The sequence below is a fragment of the Plectropomus leopardus genome, chromosome 13 (genome assembly GCF_026936395.1).
Source record: "Plectropomus leopardus strain MGB_pleo_1.0 chromosome 13, ASM2693639v1, whole genome shotgun sequence".
Lineage (NCBI taxonomy): Eukaryota > Metazoa > Chordata > Actinopteri > Perciformes > Serranidae > Plectropomus > Plectropomus leopardus.
In genome coordinates this window covers 26,481,759-26,508,969 of record NC_142188.1, presented here as the reverse complement: position 1 = coordinate 26,508,969, position 27,211 = coordinate 26,481,759, and the positions used below count along the sequence as shown (strand labels likewise).

Genomic DNA, 27,211 nt, shown 5'->3' with positions numbered 1-27,211 from the left:
GGCAGGTGATTTATTTGACTCTGAACAGCCATGACGAACACGCAGTGGGGAGGGAGGCGGGGTGGAGGTTAAGGAGGGGAAGATCCTAGCAGAAAACCAGCTCCACAGCCCCGGAGGCCTGGAAGTCAACGCCCCCACTGTAAAGCACTTACTGCTCACTTCGTTCTGCTTCTCATCTGACTGTTTTCTTTATTTCCCCAGTAAAAGACGACCGAATCGTTCCCGTTTATCACCATGAGCTCATAAAACGCCCGGAGGATGAAATAATCACTTGTACGGTGGGCGAGGAGTCGTTGAGGTGTGTCCCCAGTGTGTGACATCACTGAGCTTGACCACATTGTCCGACCTCCTCCCAAAAAACTACACCCAGCCTGCTACCTGCCAGGCCAGTCACACAGGGCCACCATGTCGTGGACCAATGATAAAGGATTAAAGCATGTTTCCCCTGCATCTGTCCAATGGATTGAGCTGATCAGACAAGGTACAGTGCAGGATGTTGTCCAAGGACCTAACTAGAGCAGAATTATTGAGTAACAGGAAATTAAAAAATTCCTGCAATGCCGATCCACCACTCAAAGCAATTCTTTCGCAATCTGGCCTGCCCCCTCTCTGAACTCCAGCCATTGGGGGTTCATTTTTTTTGTTGTCCCCGCCAAAGTATCTCCAAATAAAAGACAGAAAGAGGAAAAGCAAAGTCATAGTACCTTTGCATTTTTCACAGTGTGGTTATTGTTACATGCATCGTAACAGCACAATGTGCACTGGATCCACGTTACGACTTAGAGGATCCCAGAGGGACACCATTGGACCTGAGCAATCACAAAAGTTAATGAAAATGCAGGGAAGTTTAATGATTGCATTTAGTGAGATTGGAGGTTGTCTGGTTCATCCATTTGGGGTGTTTACTTAGTTCCTCTTGCCAAATGCAGATAGCTCTCTAGCTGTTAATTCCCTGCATAATACATGGGATAAAGGCCTAAATGTTCCACTGTTCCAAATCTCCCCTGAATAATTACACTGAAATTTTATTCAACATTTATGCCTCTTAGAGACTGATCCTTTTCCAGAAATTACAGGAAAGGGAACTAATTTCTAACAAATCAGACCTTCATCTTACCATGTGGGCAGTTTCCTTGCGAGTCAGGAAAGTAACCTTGTTACCAAAACCACATTGTTTCGTGTTTCACCCATCAAAGCCAACATAGGCATAGCTGGGTGAAAAAAAAAGCCTTGACTGTAACAGACATGTTCAATCAGTCATAAATTCTAAGTTTTCTTTTTACATGAACAAAATCAGACAGATGGAAAATTAGCACACCATGAAGTGACCTCTGAGTTAGACTGTGCGCTTTTATGTGGGTGTTATTATGAGTTATGTGGACACATTACACAACCACCTATAAGTTAGAGCAGTCAATGTCTGTAAAACTGTAAGCAGGTGTGAATGAAAACTGAACAGAATCAAACTGTGACCGCAGGCCCGCGCCAACGTTTTAGACTCAGTAACGTCGACCTTAAACTCGTGTGTAAAATATTAACAAACGGAGGAAAAATTACAGGTGTATTACTTAAGATTTCAGCAGCATGTGGGAACAGTTAATGCAGCACCGCTAATGTGGCTTAGCTGGCTGCTCTCATTAGCAGGACGGCTGAGGCAGGAGCACTGGGGGTGACGGAGAACTTCCAGGCCTATTTGTTCAAGCACACCTAAACGCAACATGAGGATCTGGTGAATTCGCTTCCTGCTACGATAGAGAGCCACTCCTCCAAAAGGCAGTGCAGCTGGGACACATGCTCCATCAGTCCTCCGTTACCTCATTTTAACCCTAAACATATAGGGTCATGAAGTGTGCGTCTGAGAGTACCAGATGGGTGGGGTTTACTCCTCTGGAACAGTCCAATATTTAAAAGTAGTATTTAATTTTCAGTTCTTTTCTGGAATAGTCAAAACATTTTGGTATTGCTTTGTCAGTGTTTCATTTCTCGCCTCATATGCCCTCAAGACAAAGCAGATGTCATCATAAAGGTCAGAGGATGAAACATTGACGCTAGAATAGTCAACAATTATGTGAGTGTAGCAGTAAATTTTTAATTTTAGAGGCTGCATCACCTCCAGCACCACAACTAAGACAGTCTTGGGAGTGTGCGTGTTGTTTCCTCGTCTTCATATTGTTCTCTGCGGTTGACAGTTTTGGAAAGGTTATGGAGAATCAATTTTTCTTTTACAGTTTGCACAATGTCACACCACGCACTTTGTGACAGAAAAATAAAATAAAACATGGATACAGAGCTCAATCGACATTATGTCCTAGGGCTGGGTGATAGGGCTAAAAATGTTATCATGATATAAAATTTCCTGTTGGTCAGTATCAATAAATATATACTAAAAAGTCAAATCATTATTTCTTTTAAGTTTAAAGACTGATACTCGCTCCTGAATGAAAGCTGAAGAAACCACATAGTTAATTTTAGTTTAGTTTGTAAACTAAACAGCAAATCTGAGGTGGATTCAAAACATTTATAATCAAAATAATGTCAATAAATAAAACAATAAATTGACAAAAAATCTTAATAGTGGCCAGGGGCATGTCAATCTCTGTAAAGAGGCTTTAGAACATTTTGTAAGTGTTTTAGTGGACAATATAAACAGAAAAAAATACACAGAACAAAAATGTAAATCGTGGTCAGTACTTTTACACCCACAGTATTCATTTCTGTCATTTCTCAATCAAAACAATAACAAAAGATGGATGAAATAGTAGGTTAGTCAATCACGTTAGCTTGCTTACTTACCATTTGCATTATGATAGATGAGATGAGTAAACTATAGGCTACAGGTACTGTTTCTAATGTTGTGGCAGATTCAATCACGGTGTGACGTAAGGCAGTGGGATCTGACAAATTATACCTAAAATCATATTTAAAAATGTCTGTCGTTTTTATATTATGCTTTATTGTTTTGGTTTTTTAAAAGATATTTTTCCAGGCTTTTTATGGCCTTTATTAGAAAGGGAAGCTGGAGAGATGACAGGAAATGGGGATGAGAAAGTGGGGATGACATGCAGCAAAGGGCCGCCAGTCGGACTCGAACCCGGGGCCGCTGCAGTGAGGACACGTAGCCTCTGTACGTGGGGCGCGCTCTCCCAACTGAGCCACCCAGTGCCCCATTATGCTATATTGTTTATTTACTCTACGTCATCATATAGGGTCCATCTGTGCGGGGGTGGGGGGTGGAGGGGGGAGTCATTACGCTGCAGTCTTTGGCTTTTGTTTAATCTCTTGTGTATGCAAAAAATATTGCACATTTGTAATCCACCTTTAGTGGTGTTAGCTTGTTTATTGAATTACATGAATTCTGCTTTCTTACTGAATGTCCCGCTGAGCCCTGGTCACACTTTAAAAATTTATATGGAAAAAAAAAACTGGCACATCTTGTATGACTGACATAATTCTGAGTCAGGTAAAGCCTTTGTTGATTGATTGCTTTCTTCTTTGCCAATATACCAGAGTCATGAAGCAGACAAGAATGCCTTTCTTTTTTTCTTTTTTCTGGTGTGTCACATTTGACGTCATGAATGAGCTGGAGAATAGGGATAGTAAACAATGAAAAGCAGCACCGAGGCCCATTAAAATGTTAGTGGTTCCTTTTTTTTATCTCTCTTACTTATTCAGTCTCTCTTTAAACTCATTGCATCGCGCTGGCAAAGGGGCTAAAGTTAGCGTGCACACCCAGGTGTTGTATTTCCATTACAGCCAATTGGAGCCAATCGGAATTGAAGCTCATAAATACTCATGACGACTGCAGAGTAATTTGTCCCGGGAGTAACTGCCGATTGTTACCTTTTCCATTAAATACAAAATCCAGATGTAGTGGGTGTTTGTTGGTTTTTGTCCAGTGGGAAACTGACTTAAAACACTCCATAGAGCTGAGAGAAACTGCTGAGACAAGTCGACTATGAACAACACCTTTTGAATTACATGCAGTCATTTGATACATTGTTAATGCAATAATATTTATTAAGGCAGCTTTAACCAGAAATGTGAATCGATGCAGGTACAATTGTTCTTGTGTAATGGGTAATTTCAGTCATTTTTATATAAGCGGAAAGTTAAATTAGCTTTCTAACAAGTCAAAGTGTCCAACAATCTGGAAGCACTCTGCCCATATGACACCAAAAAGTATTTAATAAGGTGGTGTATACTTAATGCTTCATACAAACTATAGCTGTGTTTGGCGCTGTCATGTACATTACATCAACCTAAACCTAATTCTGTTCCATCCAAACAATCATTTGGATTAATTGTCAAAGAAAATCTCCTGTTCACAAACACGACAGTGAACTCCTGCCCTGAAAGCTTTTGTGTGTGTGTGTGTGTGTGTGTGCGTGTGTGTGTGTGTGTGTGTGTGTGTGTGTGTGTGTGTGTGTGTGTGTGTGTAACAGCAGTAAAGCGCAGTTATTTTTCTCTCTGTCACAAATGTGAGGACTTGAGTGGAGTGTGAGTTGTGTTTGAAAGGTGGTAAACCTGCTGAGGCTCTTTAATTTCCCCCCTCTTCACCGGCATGAGGGATGGTTCAAAGGGTGACTCTCTGACAGGGCATGTGATCGCTCCTCCGTCCTTTATCTGCCTCCCCACATTAGCACGTAAATGAGGCTGCACTTTGGGTTTTGGGAGCTGAAGCGTGCTCAGTGTAAACAGGAGTTGTACTGTTATCATTATTGGACAGATTTCTGACATCCTAACACCTCCGTTTCATTAACATTCAAAAGGGCTGGGATTTTGACACTGCCTCTGTTTATACAGATTTTTGAATACTTTGCGGTGGGGATTGTATACAGAATACTGTATACATAGTATCTCCACCGTTGAGTGGCATTATGCACTTCCATATTGGCAACCTAAGCATTGTGGTGTAGACAGACGGTTGTTGGTCTAATGATGAATGTTTAAAACGTTTCTTTGCTACGTTATGACTTTAAAAAGATGATTTGTGAGAAATGATCACAAGAAAATGTAGCTTTTAGTTAAAGTTGGATCCAACATTGTATGTCTAATTAGCTACAGTGCTATATTTCAATGCGCGGTGTTGATGTGTATGCTGGAGTGTGTTCTCAGGCCTACAGTGGGGTGACTGCAGGGTCCTGAAACTCCATTGTGATTTGAGCAGAGCTTATCGCATGGGAGAGAACTGGCAGCCTCTTAAAAGGTATTATATGTGCTCTCGTTCTCCTTCCCTCTGTCTGACAGGAGCCCTTGGGATGAAAGGGAAAAGCAGTGGAAAAAGAGACATCGGTTCCCGACATGGGGAAGTCTTTGTTTCTATTCTCTCCATCCCAAGTCTCTCCAGGAATCCTAATTTCCACCATTCACCTACCTATCGGCAGATAAAAGCTGGTTGAAGGGGGGGATTTCCTCAATTGAGACAGCTTGTAACCAGTCTGCATAAGGGGGGAAGCCGCACAAAGCTCTGGAGTGAGAGGAGGTTGGAGCACAGATTTCAAATCGCTTTGAATTCGAACACACTGGTGAGCGAGTTGTTCTAAAGGACATTTTCACAGAGGCTGATCTGAAACCTGGCTGGGAATCTCTGAGCTGAGAGTTTGGATAAGAACGGTGACACACGACATGAGATCTCCACGAATCCTGAATATTCCCAAGAAACGAAAGCGAAGATGTTGACACTGCTCGTGAGAGACAGAGCGCACCGCAGCCTTGTTTCTCATTATGTTGGTTTCTTGAAACCACTCTTATTAGGGCTGTTTTCTTTTGGGGGGGATGGTACTTAGATGGTGATGTCCAAGTTCAGGGAGTGCCAGGCCTGGCAGCTGACGTCTTTAATGCGGCTGCTTGGCATTAGAATGAGGGAGGGGAAAGTCCATGCCAGTCTCTGGGGAGTGGGAGGTGTTAACTTCTAATGGCTTTCTCTGCCACAGCCCTGACATCTGCAGGGCTCCCAGCAAAAGAGAGTGAGGCCTTTTTGAAAAATTAATGGAGCTGAATGCATCTCACAGCAAGGAGAGGGCTGGATTAATCAGCACATTAAGGGCTAGCTCCGGATTGGAAATAATTATTGGAGCTGACAAGGTGCAGAGGTGCCAGTGCCAGCTCCTTTCAGGAATGCATTTTAAAAAGCAGTTTAAAAAGCCTTCAGATGTTGGCATTATCTTGCGTGACCAAATTAGGAGCAAATGAGAAAAGTTTATCTGGCATTTTGGAGTATTGAAAGAGCTTAGGCTTTATAAATTATACAGTGTGCGTTTGTGTGCGTCAGCGCGCACGCGCGTGTGTGTGTGTGTGTGTGTGTGTGTGTGTGTGTCTGTGTCTGCATGCGTGTGCACAAAAACGGTGCAGATGTGTTTTCTGCAAGTAGTTGGGGGAAGGGACGCAGGCAATGAGAATTATGGGTAAATCCTTTTTCACAAAAAAAGCACACCATAGGTTTCAGATTAAAAGTGGGTGGTTTGTTTTTTTCTAGAGGGACTGCACAAAACTTTAAGGGGGATTAATTTAAATGGGTGCTTGAAACTATCATACTGTTTGTGCAAATGAAAAGTGGATGTCTTAACACCCTGAAAGAGCCAGACGGTAAACTGATTACTGTTGACCACCCATGAAAAGCATGAAGAAGGGGGGGTAGAGAAATTATTTAATAAGCGGCATGTTTTTCTGCCTTTCAGAAATAATCCTCTATAATTTCTCTGCAGAAGTGATTGGGCATGCGTTACAGTCGTCATTAATATTCTCTACATTTCAGACGCCATTTGCCAGATAATAGCTGCTTCCATCTGAACAGAATCAAGGTGATGCAAGCCAAGTCAAATATAAGACATATTTCTGTCAAAAATGAGAACCATCGCAATTGTTTTTCATTTATTCACATTTGTGCAAAATAAAGTACAACAAATGACTCGTTTTAAAGTGGGCTAAAGTGATAATAAGCTTCCATTTGTATGTATAGTAATTCAACCAAAAAAAAAATCTGTATTGCATTATCAGATTGGAACGGATAGTTTTTTATTGAAAGGCAGAACTTTTAAGAATTGCAAGTGAGCTGAACCATTTTATGGTCTGAAAGTGCTCCCTATAAAAGCTCCAGTGAAGCGAATGGCATTTAGCTCTGCAGCTACATCTTTTGATTTCTACACATTTTATACATTTCTACTTTTTAAACAATGTTATGAATGGTCCCTGATCTGAGCCTTTCTTCGGGCTGTTAAAATGAATATGTCCTTAGGCCAAACAGAATACGACCAAATGGATTAACAGTAATAATGTTTACATCTTCATGGTGGTATAAAGACAACACCTTTGAAGAGAGGCGGTCCACAACATCAAAAGAAACTCCGTGAGGAATGCCAAATGTTTGACTGACTGTTTGATCTTTAAAGCCCCTCGATCAGATATGTAACCTTGGATAGAGATCTCCATTATGGCTGTTATTCTCTTTTAACTGCAACGGCTCTCCAGGTAATGGCAACGCACTCAATAACAAATTGGAGGGGCTGAGTGGCGGCAATCCTCTTTGCAATCTCTGTTCCACTACAATGAAAAAGTCACAAAATTCAGGCAGCAGTCGAAACTTTAACACTGTGAACGAGCGATTACTTCAGCCAATATCGATGTGATAGCGTTGTCTCGAATGCCGTCGCCGTCCTTGGCCATGTAATTACACATAGCATGACTAAAGTCAAACCCTAGAAAATAGGTGGATTTGCAGATGCAATCAGGTTTGTGATATACCCAATTCAAGGGATACAAATTTGATTTAACTATTTCCAGGGGTGATGTATGGAAAAAGATGTTACTGAAAAGGCACGTAAATTGAAAATTTAAATAGGATAGAGATCATCTTAATTACCTTGAAATTAGACTCATATTCCATGGTGTAGATATCAGGAATTGACATAGGTTAGAGATTTATGCTATTTATCCGCCAGTTGAGTTTGTGATTGGCATAGATTGCATATTAGTTTGTTTTTTCACAAGGCGTATCAGTGAAATTGTGTTTGTTTCAAGATGTAGTAGATAATCCAACTAAAGGTGTGGAAAAAAAATACACAACTGAATTGCTTAATATTGAAAATGAAATCACTTCCAACATGAGTGCGTGGCGTGTATGTGTACATGTTCGTGTGTGTGTATGCTCGCCTCCTCTGCCCCGTAGCCTGTGGGTGTAATGCTTAAGCTTTTACATTCGTGAAATCCAACAGGATATTTACCACCTGTAAATGCTTACATTTACGTGAAACTCTAATTTCCCCAAATCCATGTGTGTATGATTGTATTTCTGAGACCTCACCTCGGCTCCTTCGCCTCAGGGGCTGAGACTGGGGCAGGGCTGCTGCACTCTGTAACACTGAAACTACTGAAACTAAACTGCCTCGGACTCACTGCTTGTCTCTTTATTACGGTGCTTATTAAGGATTACAGTGGAAATGTTGAACTGCTAAGAAAGATCCTCCGGGGACAAATAATAGACAGTAGGTATTGAGGCGTTTCTTCATGTCCAAAATAGTTTTAAAATAAGTCCAATCAGATTCATCTCAGACTTTAAACAGAGGTCTGATGCCTCCAGAAATGAATTATGCCTTCAGGAAATGACAAACTTCACAAAAGTGGGCGTGTTGGGCAGACATGTAGAGCTTGTCATTACTGCCTGTCCCACCTACTATTTTCCCCCCTCTGTCTACAGAGCAGCCCATCTCTGCCCCATGGCCACAGCCTCAGGCACGGCATTCTGGGTGGTGTTTGAACACACCTCTCTCTCCTCTGTTCAAAAGCCCTTTTAGATCCCAGGAATATTTATGGATCCCTTTTGATATCTTTGCATGTACTGTTGTGAGCACACACTCTTTGTTTTTTCCATCCACACTTAAAACAGAAGTCGCTGGATTAATTTTTTGTAATGGATTAAAGAGCTACGAGAGCGCTGTGTCTACAAGAGAAAAGCATGTTCTTGGAAATGTCTTTTGCTGTGATGATCATTGTCGTGTCATTGTGTGAACAGAACAAATCAATCCTAGTCTCTGTGTTCACAAATCACCTGCTGAGTGGTTAGTCACCATCCATCGCTAGGTAACATCCCAGACTAAATAAATTATGTGTAACACAAAAAAGGGAAGAACAAACTTGCAGACATTGTACAGTAATTATAAACAGTAGAGTAGTTCAGACCATTTTACTGCTTTTGCACCATCTATATCTTAGTTTTCTCAGTTTTAATAATCCTTTTCTAACTCTGCCTCTCCTTACCCACATCTCCTTCTTTGTGATCAAAACATGCTGTTTATGTTAAGAAATACAACAGAAAAAAATAGTGTGATCATCACAATAGCCTGCAATTAAACTTTCTTAAAGCTACCAAAAGAGATTTCATGAAGTTCAAGGGTCCTTGACTGGCACCATGGGTGCAGAGGGGGTGCTGATGGTACAGTATGGTGGCGGAGCGGAGCTGTAATAAAGGGCAGCTGCTGGCGATTTAATGAGGGAGCAGGGGATGTGGCCCCCCACCGCAACTCATCGCCACTTAATGGCACCACTAATCCCTGCAGAGACGGTGCTGTACACACAATTGGTCTGCCCTCCATGTGGCGAAATATCCCAGCAACACTTTCTCACACCCAGCATCACCAGTTAGCTGTTCACAATCACTAGGAAATGGTGCCTCTCTCAAAAACATTTACAAAAGGAATGATGAGCTGGCTCTTACAGGTGGAGTATGGTCTTTTAGATGCCGTTTCTTGCTAAAAAACCACCACTCCATCCATTTTATAACTAAAGATGCAGCTTGCAGGTGTGAAGGACTTAAGGGTGTCAAGATGCGCCCATTAGTTTTCACTGCAAGACTCTTGTGTACGGCTGCTGTTGGCAACATAGACTGCAACAGAAAGGCAAAAAGCCATCATACTTCCATGGTTTTAGGCTACATCTACACTACTGCTACTACTGCGCCTAGCGTTAATACTACCTCAGTGTTTTGGAACCCCTTTAGCAGAGACCTTTGAAAATGCTGCTGACCTTATTTTAGATTAAAAACTTTGGGGTTGCATCTTCAGTCTGGATGTGTCTAAACAAAGTCTTTCGAAAAAGATGACAACACAGACACCCACGCCCACATTTGCTGCCCGATTGGGTCCTATCAGTTCTGACGTGTCTAGCCAAAACCAACACATTCTCACTCTCAACTTGTCAAACACACTGAAAATATGATGCTCTAGGTACCCCTCCAGCATCAGTTTTGGACACTCAGGGACGATGTGTCATTAAATGCATACCATCCCTTTTCAAAATGAACTTAGAACGTTAGTGAAACACTTTGTTTTTAGGTTTACTTCATTAGGTAAAAATAGCACATGGTCAGGATTAGAATCATGTTTTTTTACGTAATGTAACTTCACATGACATACATCACTTTGCATAGTATGCTACACAAAGAAGCATACAATGTTATTATCAGTATAACTTGACCAACCTTTGTTTTCGCACAGGACCTGAATGTCAGGCTCCCAGTTTTTTTTGACCCATTCTTTCCCATTGCCATGGCTTCCTCTGGCTAGTTCTCCCAGCATGTGCCGCTCTAATATGTCGTCACATTTGCTTTGTAACAACTCAGAGGCGGACACTCTCTAACAACAGTGTCCGCCTGCTTGGCCGCCATACTCGTATTACTTTCATTAACAGTTCCACCTTGTTTTTAGTTCAAGCTAAGAAATCTCTGGCCTTACTCTTCCTCCATAGTATTTTCTGTGTCTAAGTAACCAACTGCAGAGCAGACAATCTGCTTCCTGTTTGATATGTTAATATGGACAGAAATTAATTCTGAAATGGCTTTTCCCTCCAAAAAGTAATGCACCAATATTTGTACATATCCCACGTAATGATTAGCCAGTAATTTGTGTATAAATATTTTGGAAAGCTGCGATCAAATGACCAGTGCACTGATCGACCTGTCAATTTGCGCCTTTTCAATGCATTGTATCTTTTTAGAATGCACTTCCGTTTTCACAGAAAATGTGCAGTTTCCACTCATTAGATGCATACAGTATTTTTCAAAATAAGCTTACAACATTGGTAAAATACCTCATAATTAAATATATTTCCTTGTGCAACAAAAGCATGCGGTTAGGGTTAAAAAAAACATTGTCTCAACATTAATTATGGCAAGCAAATGGCGGGCTCCGGGGTTTGTTGGACCCATCCGCCTTTTCCTCACCAGCTCATTATATTATGTTGTTACTGGCAGTGTTTCAAACTGATGCCACCCAGCAATGTATTCTACAGGTTACGTCCAGCTGTGCTATAAACTGATGTAGCCTGCCGACATATCATACCACCGCAACAGGTGCTGTCCGACTGACAAGGGTCATATCGTGCTACTGCGAAAGGTGCTGTGCAGCCACATAATAAACCGATGTCATCCGCATTATACAGCTCATACAGCCAAAATCATGGGCCAAGTGGTGATATTTGAAAATTTGGGAATGTGAACAGGCTGCCTAAACCTAACCCCAGTAAATCTACTTACCTACCCCAACCTCTGTAACTTTACATCAATCATGTAACTTTACGCTAATGCTTGTTTGCTTCATGGTGTGTGCATTTTCATAGGATATCATTCTTGTATTAAGATAAGTTAAAACCACTTGTGTGTATGTAGATTGTTTTTTGTTTAAAACACCATTTCAAAAAGAAAAAAATTTAGCGTGGATCCGTGTCTTAACATTTTTGTGAAAAGTGATCTATGATCTGCTGATTCACTTTCTTTTTAAACCACTCTGCTGTTTTACAATGGATGGTCCCTGACCTGTTAGCTTTGCCAGGATATCTGCTCTACATTTTCTCTCGCATCTATTCAACAAGAGCCTCAAGCCGCTGTTAACACCAGCGATGTGCATATACAGGCCTCCTTTAGTTCACTTGTCAAACACAATGATTTCGCCTTGTTTATATATGGCATAAGCAATTCTCCTGTCTATATTTGAACAGAGTCTCATTAGAATAGCTGAGAAAAGGAACTTGAATTTCTGGTACTGCTCACCACACATGCACACACACACATACACACACAGGCATCACCCTCAAACTCTTAGTCCTCGCAGTTACAAAACACAGACGGACATATGGAGATTGATTTGCAAGTGAAATTCAAAAGCATGAAAATCCAAACCACACTCCACAAAAATATTCCCCGTATGAGTTTGGCGGTCTGGAGGAGAGGGAGCACTTTGCAGCGTCACAGATCCTGAGAGCTAATGTGTCTAGCAGGAATGTCAAAGCAAGCATGTTTCACTTGTAAAACATCTCAATATGTTAGCATGCGTGCACGATTAACATGACTCATTTAAAAAATACACATGTAGAGCACAATCAATTTCATTCCCAAGTGGGAGCTTGCCTTGTTCTCAGGAAGAGAGATACTTATTCCCCTTGTCTGGGTAATAATTTACAGATTTGCTGTCTCGCAGAATACACTCGTTCTTTGACTTAAGTCGATATTTAAGTCTCAGTGGGACTCTGAGGCAGCGGAAACAAAATCTTTATGATTCTTTGGTCCTCCATATGTTTTTGTTTATGAGCAGCTACCTCTTCCTGGGAATTCACCTTGTCATGTTGGGACACAGAGGGCATTTTTTTCATAGTTCAGAGGATATGCCCATACATGTAGCGCTGCCCACCTGCCCAACACACACAAACACAAGCTCTCCGTCTATATACATAACACACACACACACACACACACACATTCATGTTTCCCTCCCTCAGCCTCAGATCCAGATGTGCTATGCTCCCGGCGCAGTCTGAGCTGCCAGCTGAGGCGAGAGCATTACCCTGGCAAAGAGCAAAAAGGCCAGATGAAACAGACAGAGGACGGGGATTAATGCTCTCCTTCCATCTTTACAGGGAACCTGCATTTGCAACCGCTCGCCACATACAGCGTGACTGACCCATAATGCATTTACATACTGGCTAACTTTAACCCTTTGAAGCCTGAGAAACTTGGCTTGATTTTTTTCAAAAACATTGAAGTAAGGCAATGAGCAGCTTGACGAAAAATGATCCAAAAATTTGACATAAATTAGACAAAAAAAAACCAAGAAAACTACAAGAAAAGTAGCACAAAAAAGGAAGTAAGAAATATATACAAACTAAGGGAAAAAAAGAAAAAAGTGCAAAAAAATACACACACACACATATATGTGTATTTCTTATATAAAAGGCGTTTGAATGCAGCACAAGAAAAAAAAACAACGTCCATCCAGGCTTCACAGGGTTAATAAAGAACAGTCATAACGCTGTGCTAACACACCACCAAAATACTGTATCTTGAGATGTCCTAAGTAATGAGTGTTTCTAAGTTTGGCACATTTATTGATTTTGACAACATGTTTAGAATTCTGCGTAAAATCCTCCCAGCAGTAAATTATTGTTTATGATTATTGTTTATGGTATCGTGGTCTGTGCAGACAGAGCTGACTGCTCTGGATCTTAGTGTTTTATGGTGCAAGAAAGCAAGAATCAGTCTGGCTTTATAAATTCAACGAGAACTCCTGATGGCACAGATGAATCTTATAGTGTATGAAAAAAAGAAGACGTAGGGCCAAAGAGCGCAAACCTCAAGGGGTGGTGCTTCATATTTCCCTCCAAGAGGATTATGGGGGATTTTGTACACAGACACCTCTCGAAACCAAAAAGGGGCCACAGTGAATCAAATATGGAGTGGTGGAGCAAAATTATATTTGCTCAGTTTTTGTCTGGAGTGTTACATTTATTTTGTTGTGATCGTGTAATTGAGAAAGATAAGGGCTGCAGTATGCAGGAGTCAATTAATTTACAGACATGCATATTTCCTTATAGTGATTTTTATTCCCCCCCTAAAAAATATGCAATTTATTTGCATTTGGTAAAAGATTTATTGGTGAAAAGACAAATCAATGTAATCTTTATCCCGTGGCTGTGAGTGCATATGATGAGCCACTGGTGAAAACAAGAAATGGAGTGAAGCTCTCACTGCGATTGCCCCCATCATCCCTTGACAAATGGAGCAGCAGTAGAAAGGCCTCTTTGAGTGAGTTGTAACTTTCGGCAGCCCCTCGCAGGTGTGGGTGATCTTTCATCCTCCCAGCCCTCCTCCTCCTCCGCCTCAGCGTCCTATCTCTGGCCTCCATCAAAAGTGAACGTGCTGCCCCAGGTTCAGATTAACTCCACTCTGACAGACCAAAGGCCTCCCCTCCTCCTGCCCCTTTCCACCTCAACTCACACATCTCCTACAACAGGGGAAATTAGGGCTAGTTTAGCAGATCTTACAGCACCACTAAACACCGCCCCAGATCGCTCACTGATTGCCTGGCTCAATCCATTGTGTACCCCCCCCCACCACCACCACTACCTCCACTCCCCTTCCCTTATCTTTGCCTTTGGCCAAAAGCAGCTTCTCTACTCTGAACCCACACACTCACACACAAACACACACAATCATCCCTCCAGCTTGTCCAGAGAAAATATGTAACTAACTTATTGTGCACAGTCTCACAGCAGAGTCAATAGATAATATCAGTTCAGACTGTTGCCATGTCACAATGTTTGCTTTGCTGAAAAACCACACTCTGAGTTAATGTTTCTTTTAATTGTGGATTAAAGCGCATGGTTTGTTGTGTTTATGACAAACTGTAAGAGCTCCTTTATGGGTTCATTTCCAGGGTTCATCCCAGACGGGCTGTAACAGATTTACCTGTGGTTACCTAACTCGGTGGTAGACAGTGGAAAATGAGTTATGGAGAATATACAGAGCTGTGGTAATTGCTCGAGGAAAACGGCTCCATTATAAAATGAAATGTCACAAGGCGTGTATCATTTAAAGACTTCTTTAAGTATAAGGCTTGCAGCAATTATGGATGATCAACCTTTGTGGCAAAATGCACGGGTGAGGCCTATCATTTGTCTCTCTTGTCAGTTTCCTGTTTTCCTGAGCAACTCCCCTGACCTGGCTGGCATGCCCTGAAGAGCACTTTCCCTTTCCTCATCCTGCATCGGGCCGGCAGGGAAGAAAGAAAGGAGGGAGGGGTGGAGGTGGAGGATGAGATGGGGGTGTGGGAGACGGGGAGGGGGGTCTAACTTAATCTGACCCATTGCTCAGGTCAGTGAGCTGCTTACCGGGTCTATCCAAACATAGGGGCTTGTTTTGCTAAAGCTGTGGAAAGAAGAAGTACCCTCTTAAATCAATGCTTTACTCAGAGCTGTGCACATGCAAGGTTGTTATGCGTGAAACCACAGGAGGCAGAGCTGGCACACAACCAGCAGCGTGCTCCTCTCCTCCTTCGTACTCCCCTCACCACGGAGGCGAAGAAAAAAGAAAACTCTCCTCCGTATGCAGCCAAAAACTTTTTTCAACATCACAAGCTGTATTGCTGCATTTTTAAAGCATAGCTCAAGTCTGTGCATCAATTTCCCTCCAATTGCTATGGTGCGCTCAAACACAACAGCATTTTCATTTAGGCCTTACACAGCGTGTGCTCTTCCTATGACAAAGGGGAATTGCAGTCTAAAATGCATCCAGCTGTGTGTACTTATCTTTTTCTCTTGACATATTTTCAACAAAAACGTCCAGCCCTGATCTAATCGTGATGCTGCAGAGAGACCACATGTATGTTTGTTGTGCACAAACTGGAGCGGTTTGGGTTTTTACTCTACCGTTCAGGTATCATATGATCTAAAGAGGAATGCAGAAATCAGCCAGATTTATTGTTCCTGTTTGACTGTGCAAAGGAAAAGAGAGAAATGTTTCCTCTGGCTTGAGGAGGCATTTAAGGCATCTTTGAAGTAGCTGTAAGACTTTTCAGGGCACTAAACTGCCTTGTAACAGAGAAGACCAGATGCATTACCCTACAGAGGTGAATTGTCATTTTAGATTGATTTTTTTATGAGCGCCCCAAAGGCACTTCTCTCAGACGGACTCAAGCTTCTTTGTTTTCAGCGAGGTAGTTGTGAAGTCGTCCGGCCTGACGCTGGAAAGAATTCACATGATCTGCAGTTATAACTTTAACACCTGTGTGAGGTATGTTCCCAAACTCAAGTATCACAGGTGACTAAATGAAGCGCTGTAAATCTGACTCTAGGTTATATGGGACTTTTGACAAACATGGCCACTGGTAAAAGGCTGTTGTTGTGACTGTAAACAAAGGCTCTAATTCACCATAATGGTTCTATGAGTCCAGTGCTCTGGGAGATGCAATGGCCAGTCTCAGTAGCTTAATTATCTTTCTAATTTGTATTAGCACTGGCTATCCTCTCAGGGATAATTATGTATCTAGTGTGTGAGCGAGCTTAATGAGGTTAACTTAAGTCTTTACATGGAATAAGGGTTCAGTCACCTTATAGAGAGGGGGAAAAAAAGCCCTACTGCTGCTGATTGCCGTGTTTTTCTCCTACATAGATGATGAACATGAAGCCTGGTAAATCCCAGGGGTGTGTAGAGGTACAGTGAACTTATTCTCAGCGGTAAAACCAAGCAGAGGAGTTAGTTTGTGGTTCTGGTTGAAGGATGGTCAGTTTAATCGCTTGAGAGTAACGCTCCACAATAGCAAAACCTTGTCCGTGTTGACCTGTGATAGATCAAAATCAAAGAATGTTCCTATCAGATCGATATAACCTCGCTATCATTCACCACATTGCCTCCGCTCCCCCCTCCGGTGACATTTTCAGGAAATCTCAGCACTTCTACCAGCTGAAAGTCACTGTGCGCTGAAGTGAATCATGTTTAGCAGGTATTGATAAGGCTGATAAGAGCTCCAGCCCGCTTCTTGATATCATCTGAATTCCCTAAGTCCTGTGATCATGCGCCGTTTCCCGCCCCTTAGTTTATACATGATATACTGCGCACCACCAGCACAAAAGACTACATATTTTCTCTTATGACTGAGTGTAATCCACTGCTAAAGAGCCCTCATTTATTTGCCGCACCCCTCCCATTTTTGCTTGCTCAATACTTAGCTGTTTTTACTGCAGGTTAGGAAGGGAAACCATCTTATCTGTGACTGGGGGGATTTATTAGTGCGAAAAAGATAATTGCTATTCATAGGCCACTGGGGGCTGATTTACAACCACTAATATTTAGGATTCCTAGAGTCGTTTTTCAGCTTTTTTTTTTAATCTCCAGCCCTGCCTGCAGCGCAGAGGGGAGAGAGGTCAGGTTGGACGATGAGGGATGGGCTGGGCAAAGCCGCCACACAGAGCAATTTGGCTGAAGACTAATTTGTGAGGAAGTAGCCAACATGAAAAGGCCTCGTCCACGTAGGTCTGCCTGAAGCTGACAAACACCTGTTCTACTTAACCTGTAATGAGTCTGCAACTCAGATCTGTCTTGTCGGGTTTTGTCTGCAGGACCAATCCTATGACAACATAAAAATGGCAATAAAAAGGAAACAATGTGAAGAACAATATTGCTTTAAAATCTCCTCACTCATGTTTAAATATATAGAACAATATATGAAATGACCACATCAAACGCTATAAAGGGAACATTACTTAAATCCCGCCTTTTTCTCTATTTTCCTCCTGGCTCTTTTCTAACAGAACGGGTTTGTGAATTTGCAGTGAAAACATAACTTGTCCTCATAAAGGTCATGCCTTGGTTATGTTGATTACCTGAACACAGGTAGCATTTTTTTTTTTTTTTGTATTTTGGGAAAGGGTTGGTTGCAGGCTAAGCAGGAAATGAAGAGTTTGGGCCTGTCTGTCCACGCTGATCCTCCAGCTGACCGGGAGGCAGCAGGGGCTTCAGCGAGAGCACTCAGATGTGAGGTCATGGGTTCAAAGCCCAGGTGTTGTGCCTCGCAGCAGGACACTTCCCAGTCTAAACAGTGTAAATGATTTTAGAGAATGTAGAGGTTAGACTGGGATCAAAGAGATCCTCCTCTGAAGAGGGTTTTTTTCTACTGTATCTGTCAAAGACATGGGTTGGTAAACACACTAGCCTGTTCTTATTTGTTGTGTGTGTGGTTATTCAGTGTCCTCAGTTTAGGGATAATAATGTGCTCTATATCAGGGTAAACACAGTCACAGAAAACCTGGAAAAGTCATGGAATTTACCAATCACATTTTCAAGGCCTGCAAAAGTCATGGAATTAGAAAAATCACTGAAAATGTTGGAAAAGTCATGGAATTTTGTTGTGCAAAATCAAATTGTTACAGTATTCTTCCATAAATAAAATACATTTGACATTGAGTAATGTCAAATTTATTTTTTGTAGCTGTTGACATAGCATCATTGTGTAACAAGATTTTGTTTACCATCACATACATATCTTCATTTCCTTTCCACGTTCCGTCTCTTTCTCCATGTATGTAAGCCAACTGAAATTACCTTGAAAAGTCATGGAAAAGTTTTGGAATTGTGTCCATTTGTCCAAAATGTGTGTGTTACCTGGCAATTAGTTAGCGTTTTAGCACTCCAGTTTCCCTTGAGATTCTCAGATTCTCAAAACAAGTATTTCTGGTTAACACTAGCTCAAGAGACTTTCATGTTTTTTTTACAAGACAAAATATGTCAGTAAATACCCCACTCGTAAATTATGAGGCGCAAGTGAGACAACAGAACATCATCACACCGAACACGTGTTTACAGCCTTGTTTTGGTTGCGGCATTAGTCATATGACTAAAGTGTAATCCGTTTATAGCCTAATGTTTTCTTTTTACTTTTGGTGGCTGCATTTACACTTCTAAAATCATATAAGTGACGTTCATTTGTGAAAATTATCTTGAGCCTCTTTCCCACCGCGCAAAAAAACACAAACACCTTCTAACATCTGGCTTTTTTATTTAATTGAAAAGGTTACGATCGCCAGTCAAAGTCGTGTCAAATGACTCTGCGGTAGTCATGGGTAATAATCAACACAGGCTCCGATAGGCAGTAACAAAAATATAACACCCCCATCAACATAATAATTTTAGGCCCTTTACTGCTATCACAAAATACCATCTGTCTCCGTCCAAGCAGCGCTCAAACATTTTTCTAAATTAGTCAGCAGTGACTTTGAAAGAGAGACTGGATAAGTGAAAGCTTTCTACTGTTTACTAACCTGTCTTGGGCCCATCAGTGACGTTTGATGTGACACACCAGAACACAGATAGGCATGATCATCTGCTTCAGAGCTGTGTACACAGCTCCAGTTTACTGGTGATAGGAAAGCAGTCTATGACCTTTTTAGTGGGTTTTCCCTGTGTTAAAAAAACAACTTGTATACACACACTATTATTAGTGGGAAAAGGGATATTGCTCAACAAATCATGTCAATATTATAAACATTTGTTTGCCACAGAGCTTATTTTCAATCCAAAATGGAAACATTTCATTGGCCTTTTGTTAAGGGAACCAAGACGATGTTAACTTCCAGGTTGGCCTCCAAATAAACGTCATCCCGCAGCACTCTGAGTGACAAAACACCACCAACTGTACATATTCATATGTTCTAGGTCCCTGAAGATCCAAATAGTAAATTCAACTACACTCTCCCCTCTGTTCTACCATGTTTTTATAGACAAAATTAAATCTAGATAACTTAAGGTAAGAGTTAAACAATTATCAAATTTAATTTTCAATTTGTTGTCTAAATGAAAAGAGCATATCAGTGGATGTAAACTGCGATATTACAGCAGAATATAAGAAAAAGCGCGCTGCCGAAAAATCCCAAGAACACGCAGCTACTTCCTTTTGATTCCCATTTCATTGATTTAATTTCTCATCCTTAAGAGATGTCACTTTGTCTGAAAACGTATTCATCCTGCATATGCGACTCTTAATAACGCTAATCTTTTTGCCAGAGCAGAAATCTCATGGAGGGATAATCTGAGATAAATATAGTTAATTGAGGCCAGGTGAACTTTCTTTATCAGCTGCACAGTCAACCAATCTGAAGTAAATGTGATAATTAGAACGGAGATGTCTTCACCGAGAACAGAGCGTGGTCCTGTCCCGCAGCCATTTCCCTCAAATTATATCTGATTTCATAACACATCAGAAATCTATAGCAAATTAGTGGGGTAACAAATGCAGTTATGTTTCCCATAGACATATGTAAACATGATCATCTGGAAGCAATAAGCAAGAAAGATGTCCTCTACAGTTTAGCATTTGTTTCGGATTGTAAACATTACAATTATTGAACATAAATGTTATAATACACCAAGTACACCAACAACAAGAAAACAGATTTGAGAGGGAAAAAAAACGAGTCCTCTTTTCCTTTCATTTCCTGGTGAGGTATGAAAGGGTGCTCTCTTTGGCCATACATGCAGCCTGTGCTCTGCCTGACCACCATTAACACCCCTGAGAGACCACGTCCTAATTACTCATTCAGCCTGACAGAATCTCCTTAATTACAAACTTCATTAGCCTGCAGGACTTTGTTTTTCTCCAGAAAAGGAGGGAGCAGGGGATGGCTCGGGCCAAGGTGCAGTGGAGGCGAGGGGTAGGGGCTTTAGCACCTTATTCCTCCATGCATTTCTTCTTTTTTTTCCCTTCTTTTTTTTCAAAGGAGATGTTAAGACCTCAGTCAGAGATCTAATTAGATTCATGGTGAGAATCAGACACCTTTTAACTAGCCTCTGGAGTCCCCCTAAAAGGACAGCGAGATCCAGGGTAAGAGAGGCACAGAGAATTAAATGGACCTACTACTGCCTTTCATGTGTGAAGTGCTCTGATTTGCCATGTCCTCACCTCCAAATACAAAATAACCTGCAGCACTTACACACCCCGCTACCATTACACCTCGCTTATAAACACATAGGACTGCCTGTGGGGGGAGGGGAGGACAAAAGCTACAACAAGACCATGTGCGGTGGCTTTGACTCTTGCAGTAATTGGACTTGAAAAGACATATATTACCATTACCTAGTTTATATATCCTACACTTGGCGTTGCACCTGTTTCTTCTTACTGCTGTTTTATGGTGCGGGATCATTAATCTGTGATGCACACCGGTGCAGATCATCAACACATCATCAAAGTCACCTGCCAGTCATTTCTCTGGAGTTACATGCATTTAGAGTTCATATGTTCACACTACATCCAATTATATGGTAGATGGCACTTTAGCCAGCGAGCAAAACTAGCAGTTAGAGTCAGGTGAGGTACAGAGCACATCTCAGTTGCTGCTAATGCATAATGGAGTGCTGCACAACAGTCAATGTTGGAGAGTTCCTAGCCATCGCTGGTCGAACTTCAAAGTCCCGCGGTGTGCGAGGACGAGTGTGGCGGCTGCCGCTGCTGCTGGAGGAGTAATTATTTCACCTTAAGCTTACATAAACCCTCCGCAAGAAGTTATGCTTGTTATTAATTAGAAGGCGGCTCTCGGAAACTCCACTTGAGATCGTTAGACAATGTTAGCATCCCTCTCCTTCAATGGCTAAGCTCTGCGGTGTGGAGAAGGAACATTATGAGTGAATGAGAGTGAATGATTAGCAAGTATAATTTGGGTTAGTTTCTCTGTGGAGGTGTTAAGGTGTTCACTGGCCCATAATAGATGTCACAACCTGAATTACTACCAGCAATCATTTACACCTCCTGTCAAGCAATGCTCCGTCTCTTCAAGCAGCCATTCTGAAACCTTGTGTTTATTCTCAGAATAAATAACTAAACACCTTTTCTTCTCTTTCTACATCGCTGTGTTTAGATGTCAGACACATCAGCACACTGTAGCACATTTTGAACACATGGCTGCACTCTTTTTACAACAGGAAATTCAAGAACATCTGCCGCCAAAGGAAAGACATAAACATGAACCTCCTCTTACTTTTTCCAACCTCGAGTTCTGTATATTACTTCCATGTTTTTGTGTCTGACTTGTGCTTCATCTCTGCTGGAGTTGCAGCTTTCAGTTCTCCGGGCTCATGAGACAGAACCGCCTCTTTAGTTAGGTGTTTGTGCTGAACATACAACCAAAATGCTTCAACCCAGTCGCCACAACCCCGAACATCCATTTCTTTAAAACAAACCCACAGACTATTTTGTCGAGCTGCATTTTTACGCTAGAAAGAGCAGAGAATGCAGACATACCCACTGCCTACCCACAAATGCATTTGCACACATACAAGAGACGCCCACTCAACACCCACGGAAAATATTGTTTGTGAATATTAGTCATGTTAAAACCAACTTCAGGCCTCTGCTGTTCGGGGGGGAGGAGAGTATTATGACAGCACTGACCAGAGAATTGGCATGGCTTTGCATCGATGCCACAAATAAGTTCAGTGTTATATGAAAAGCTAATGAGAGTTGGCGCAAGAGTTGGGTCAGCATTCATAAAGACGCTGCATGAATCTGTGGAGAAGCTGAAACTTCATGAATTATCATGTCATGTCGTAAAGTCCCTGCTTGTGTGTTATGAAAGTGGTCTGTTGTAAATTAGGCTTCAGAGTGAATAAATTGTCCTGGTTCTTCTGTGTTACTTGTCGTTTGCATTTTTTTAGAGCAATAATTTTCCTAATCCAAATTTAAAAATATAAAATAATTTAAAGTGTCAGTATTTTAAGTTTGTGCAAGTTACTTTTTAAAAAAAAATGATTTAAAGGCTCCCATATACAGTAACCTATTTTTTCTTGCATATCGCCATCTTTGATTTTTTTTTCAGTCTTCTAGTGAATTATGATATATGCCAAGAAAATGATTTATGTTATTCACAGTTGTACTGCTCATTTGCCGACTGTTGATATTGCTTTGCAATTACATTCTTTTTTTTTTTGTTTGATAAAAGTTTAAATTGCAAAAGTACCACTTATTGGTACATGTTATAAGGCTCTGTGCAATAGTTTTTTGGCAATTTGATTATATTGCTGTTCATGTTATTGTCAGGGGCGTAGCACATTCTGGGTCCTGTGCATAAGCAGTCTCTGTTTGGCCCCCACCCTTCCTCTCTTGATCCATGTCTTTCTTGTGCACCTTTTTAGTTATTTTTTTATTTTTACTTTTTTTTTTTACAAAGTCAATTTTCCTTTTATATCTTTTCTTTTTTCTTTCTGTCTTTCTTTCTTTCTTTCTTTCTCTCTTTCTTTTTTGGAACCCTGATGAACCTTTTTAGGGGAAAGACACGGCAGTGTATCATGGTATTCCAGCAGTCACTCACTCCGCTTTTACTGCATTTATAGACGAATCCTAGTGCAGGACCGGACTAAACCATTTTGCACTTTTAAGGGGTGAATGGGCCTTAGAGTGCGAGTGCTTCCACTTTTTATTCCAGGTTTTTCAAGGGCCCCCCTTCCATTGCGGGCCTAAGTAATCAGCCCCCTCCTCCCGTGCCTGCCCCCCGACATATATATACATATATATATATATATATATATATATATATATATATATATATATATATATATATATATATATATATAGATATATATATAGATATATATATATATGCAGGCACTCCATTACAAGAGTGTAGTGCTGCTTTAAATTTGTAGATTTGTTCAGTGTTAATATTCGACACAAACTGTGCAGGTTGACGTCGTAGTAATTTATCTTAAATTCTTCAGCACAATCAGGTGTATAACTTGTCACAAGCACTTCAAAAACAAAATGTATATATAAATATACATATATATAATAGAAATATATAAGGCTATAAAATAAACAGTATTTACTGGTGTTGGGTTTGTTTTAGTTTTAGGTTTCACTTAGTCAACACCAATCTATTATGAAGCACTTAATGAAAAATCCAAAGATCTAAAATTACATTTTAAATATGTGTCATGGGCTCAGTTGACTCCCATGCTGAAAAAGAATAAGGGAAAGTGATGCACCATCCACTCTCCACTCCTGTCCAAGAAGTCCACCACTAGTATTTTATGCTGCCTCACTTTCCAGACACTGAGCACTCAACTGCCGTCAGACTCAGCCAGCAGAAACTTGATATTTCATGTTTTTTGGGGGGGGGGTAGATTTTTTTTCTCACTCCCAGCTACCAAGAGGGGGAGACACAGCAAAGCTCAGACGGGTGCAAAGCAGGGACAGAAGAACAGGTGCCCACAATTTCACCTGTCTGTTCAATAACCCACACTCAAGCAGCTATATTACATTTCAGCTCTAATTGTAGCCACATTTACAGCATTTTCCCAGAGATGAAACTGCAGAACAGAAGTAGACTCCAGCTTTAGATGTGGGCTAATTTCATTGGATCTGATCATACTCTGACATGGAACGATGCAAAACATTCACAGAAGAATTAGTAGCATTCATGTGGGTTTAACAGAGCCAGACACAAGAGCGGTGTAGCTTCAACAAGCCTAAAACCTGTTTTAGCCTGCAGCAGGTAAAAACTGGAGCCTCTAAAATCTGTGGTATTATTTTGAAAAGTACCTGCCGGTTGAGCCATGGCACCGGCCAGCGAGCAGATAGACCTGTATCAGTGCTGATGATGTGGGAGGGGACTCACAGGTCAAGAGACACAAAATAGCTCAGCAGGCACATGTGATATATTTAGTGAGGCCATTGTTTGTTTTATTTAGGGAGCGAATTGAGGATTTTCCAAACTGCAGGGCCCCTGAGGTATTTTATCAGGTGTACAGTCCGCCATATGTTACACATTAGTGCGCTGAGGGGAATGCTGGTTGCAGATACAACCTATAAAATGTTTGGAGTTTGGAACTTCAGAGGACAGGGGGTCGACAATTGCTCTCTTCAGAGCTGGTGCATATGTGGGAAACACTTATATGCAAATGAAACTGCATCACATTACAGCCCAATTCCCCCCTATCATTAAAGAAAATAAACCTAAGGAATCTGCGGGCAAGCAGCAGGTCAAAGAATATTAATGCATCGAAAATGCATGTTTAGTGTTGCAGCCGCTGGAAATAATAACAGCTGATAAAGGCCTTAAACTTTTAAGAGTCCTCCCAAACTGAGCTGTGCCTTGTTTCTGCAGGGAGCAGGCCGAGTTCAGGCAGATGCTGGAGGTGTCTACGGACTGCGCATGGCATTATGGGAGCGAGGCCAAGAAGAAGCCTGACAGAAGGAGAAAGAGGCGTCTGTGCAGGTGGAAAAAGTTTAGTGTTTCTGAATCGTAGCGCTTGATGAATATTTCATCGTGAAATAGCCATTTGTCACTTGTAGGTCTGCGACATCTCTTGGTCATATGTTGTCTGCGTGGTGACCTCGGTGAACGCGGGCAATGGAGCACCAAGGCCCGCTGAGTGAAACTCTGCATGGGTCTGTCAGAGAGGCTTGTAATGTGGCTCTTGGCTTCGTTCATCTATTAACAATCACATGCTGGTGCCAGCCTCTTAGCGTGTGTGTCTACAAGCTGAATCCATTATGATGGAGGATAAAAAAAAGAAAAGAAAAAAAAAGTGGACACTTAGCGGGCTAATTGGGGCATGAAGTGCAAAATAAAAAGCAGGATTTAAATGTAACTTTACATATTATTTACATATTACTGCCATTTTTTATATTAGTTTAGTTTAGATAAAATTATGATATGGAATCTTTTGTATAACCAAATTAAGTTAAGAGTTTAGGCTTTAACGTGTATGATTTATACATTAAATGCAGCAGGCCGATAAATGCTCACTGTATCTGTGCACTGCAAAATCTGACAAGTTGATCTCACTTAAAATAATCTTGGAAAGCGATTGCCTTGAAAAGAGGAAAGTAGATATAACTGTAAATCTTAATTTATATTTACTTTATATCCGAGTTTACTTGAAATTTAGCTGTATTTTAATTTTGTGGAGTTGATTCAACTTAAAGATTACAAGTGAAATTACCTCGTTTTTAAGCGTTAGCAGTTTTAGTAAAGTTAATCAGACTTAACTTGATCATCACAAAGAAGATTTTTCCCAATGATGGAGTTTGGAGGTCTTTGAGTTCTGTTTTGCCAACATATTTAAGAAAATCCAAATATGATTTACTAGTTTGTAACCAGCAAAATGCAGATAAATAGCACAGTAAACTTGGTTTACTGAAGTTGCTAAAACTTAGACAGACTGATTTAATTAAACTTGGCATTTAAGTTGCAACAACTTCACAAAATTACGTATATAAAACTCAATTGTAAGTAAATGTATCTATATATAAAATAAGGATAAATTAAGAGTATATTAACTTGCATTTTTCAAGGCAATAGGTTTCCTATATTTAACATCGAGTCAGATATTACAGTGTGTGTGTGCATTTAAACGCCAAATCTAGCTCAAACTCTAAATAAGAAATGAATCCAAATCCATAAAAATAAAAAAAGAACACATAATTGAAATTATTTTCGCGTCTGCGCAGTGCCGTTGATGTCAGTAGAAAATCTAGTTAGTCCGAGTCAATAAGTGCTGACTGTTCCCGATGGCGAATTGGAAATTGCTGCGTTTGGAAAACATAATCATCAGAGCACATCATGGCTGCAAACGCCCCTCCCTCGTTATTAATAATAAAGAAAGAAACTGAAGCCGAGGCTCGGATGTTTAATTTATTATTATGTAAGCTATTTGAAGGGTGATTGTATGGTAATTGCTCATTAGTCTTGTATATTTATCGCTGCACCTTATGTCAAGGCCAAGGGAATTGTGTGGGCTTCATTCTCTCGTTTCAAGGATCAATTTCAGAGGCAATTTGTGAAACAGGGACAGATCAAGTTTGTTACCTGACGTCGTTTTTTTTTTTTTTTTTTTTTTGGTGACAGGGCCCGGCCTACAGGTGCCACCTCAGAGACATTTCTGATGAGCTGCTCTTTGAAATAATACTAGAAAGGCGCCCCGCGCGGACAACATGTTGACAAACGATCCAAAGCCATCCTTTTCAAAAGCCACTTCTCCCAATTTAAGAGATTTCAGCTCGATCAATTATTGACTTTGAGCAGCACTGCAGCCTACTCCCTCCCTCAGCCACTATCCACATTAGTGGTGTCAGCGGGCGTAATTATACCTACTAATTGCAGATTAGAGGTTTTGGGTCAGTGGGGTCACTTGATAGGAGCGACTACTCTTTTCAATGACGGATAATCATTTCACGTTGCAGGCTAAATGTTTCATGCAGGCGGGGGCTTAGGTCCAAAATGTCCAAACTGTCTGAATATTTAAGGAATAATCCAAGTGTTCGGGAGCTGTGATGATTTATGGAGAGTTTGGCCCCTGGACGGAGCGGAGCAGCTTAAGTTTAGATAAACGGGTCAGCAAAGGTCCCCACAGCTGGCCCTTAACGCGCAGCACGAGCGTGTGGAAAAGGGATCTGATATGTGA

The 27,211-nt window shown here is 41.1% G+C and overlaps 1 long non-coding RNA gene across 2 annotated transcripts in view; it reads left to right on the top strand.

The window, feature by feature from the left end:
- LOC148187733 (uncharacterized) overlaps positions 1 to 26,412 on the top strand; it is a 96,015-nt gene extending 69,603 nt beyond the window's left edge. Inside the window, exons 4-5 of one of the 2 annotated variants that reach the window (XR_015778456.1) lie at positions 24,910 to 25,020; positions 25,098 to 26,412. This is a non-coding gene — a long non-coding RNA (uncharacterized LOC148187733). Of the gene's footprint in view, positions 1 to 24,909 lie in introns of both variants that reach the window. The other variant, XR_015778455.1, reaches the window with a different exon arrangement.
- Positions 26,413 to 27,211: the final 799 nt, after the last annotated feature.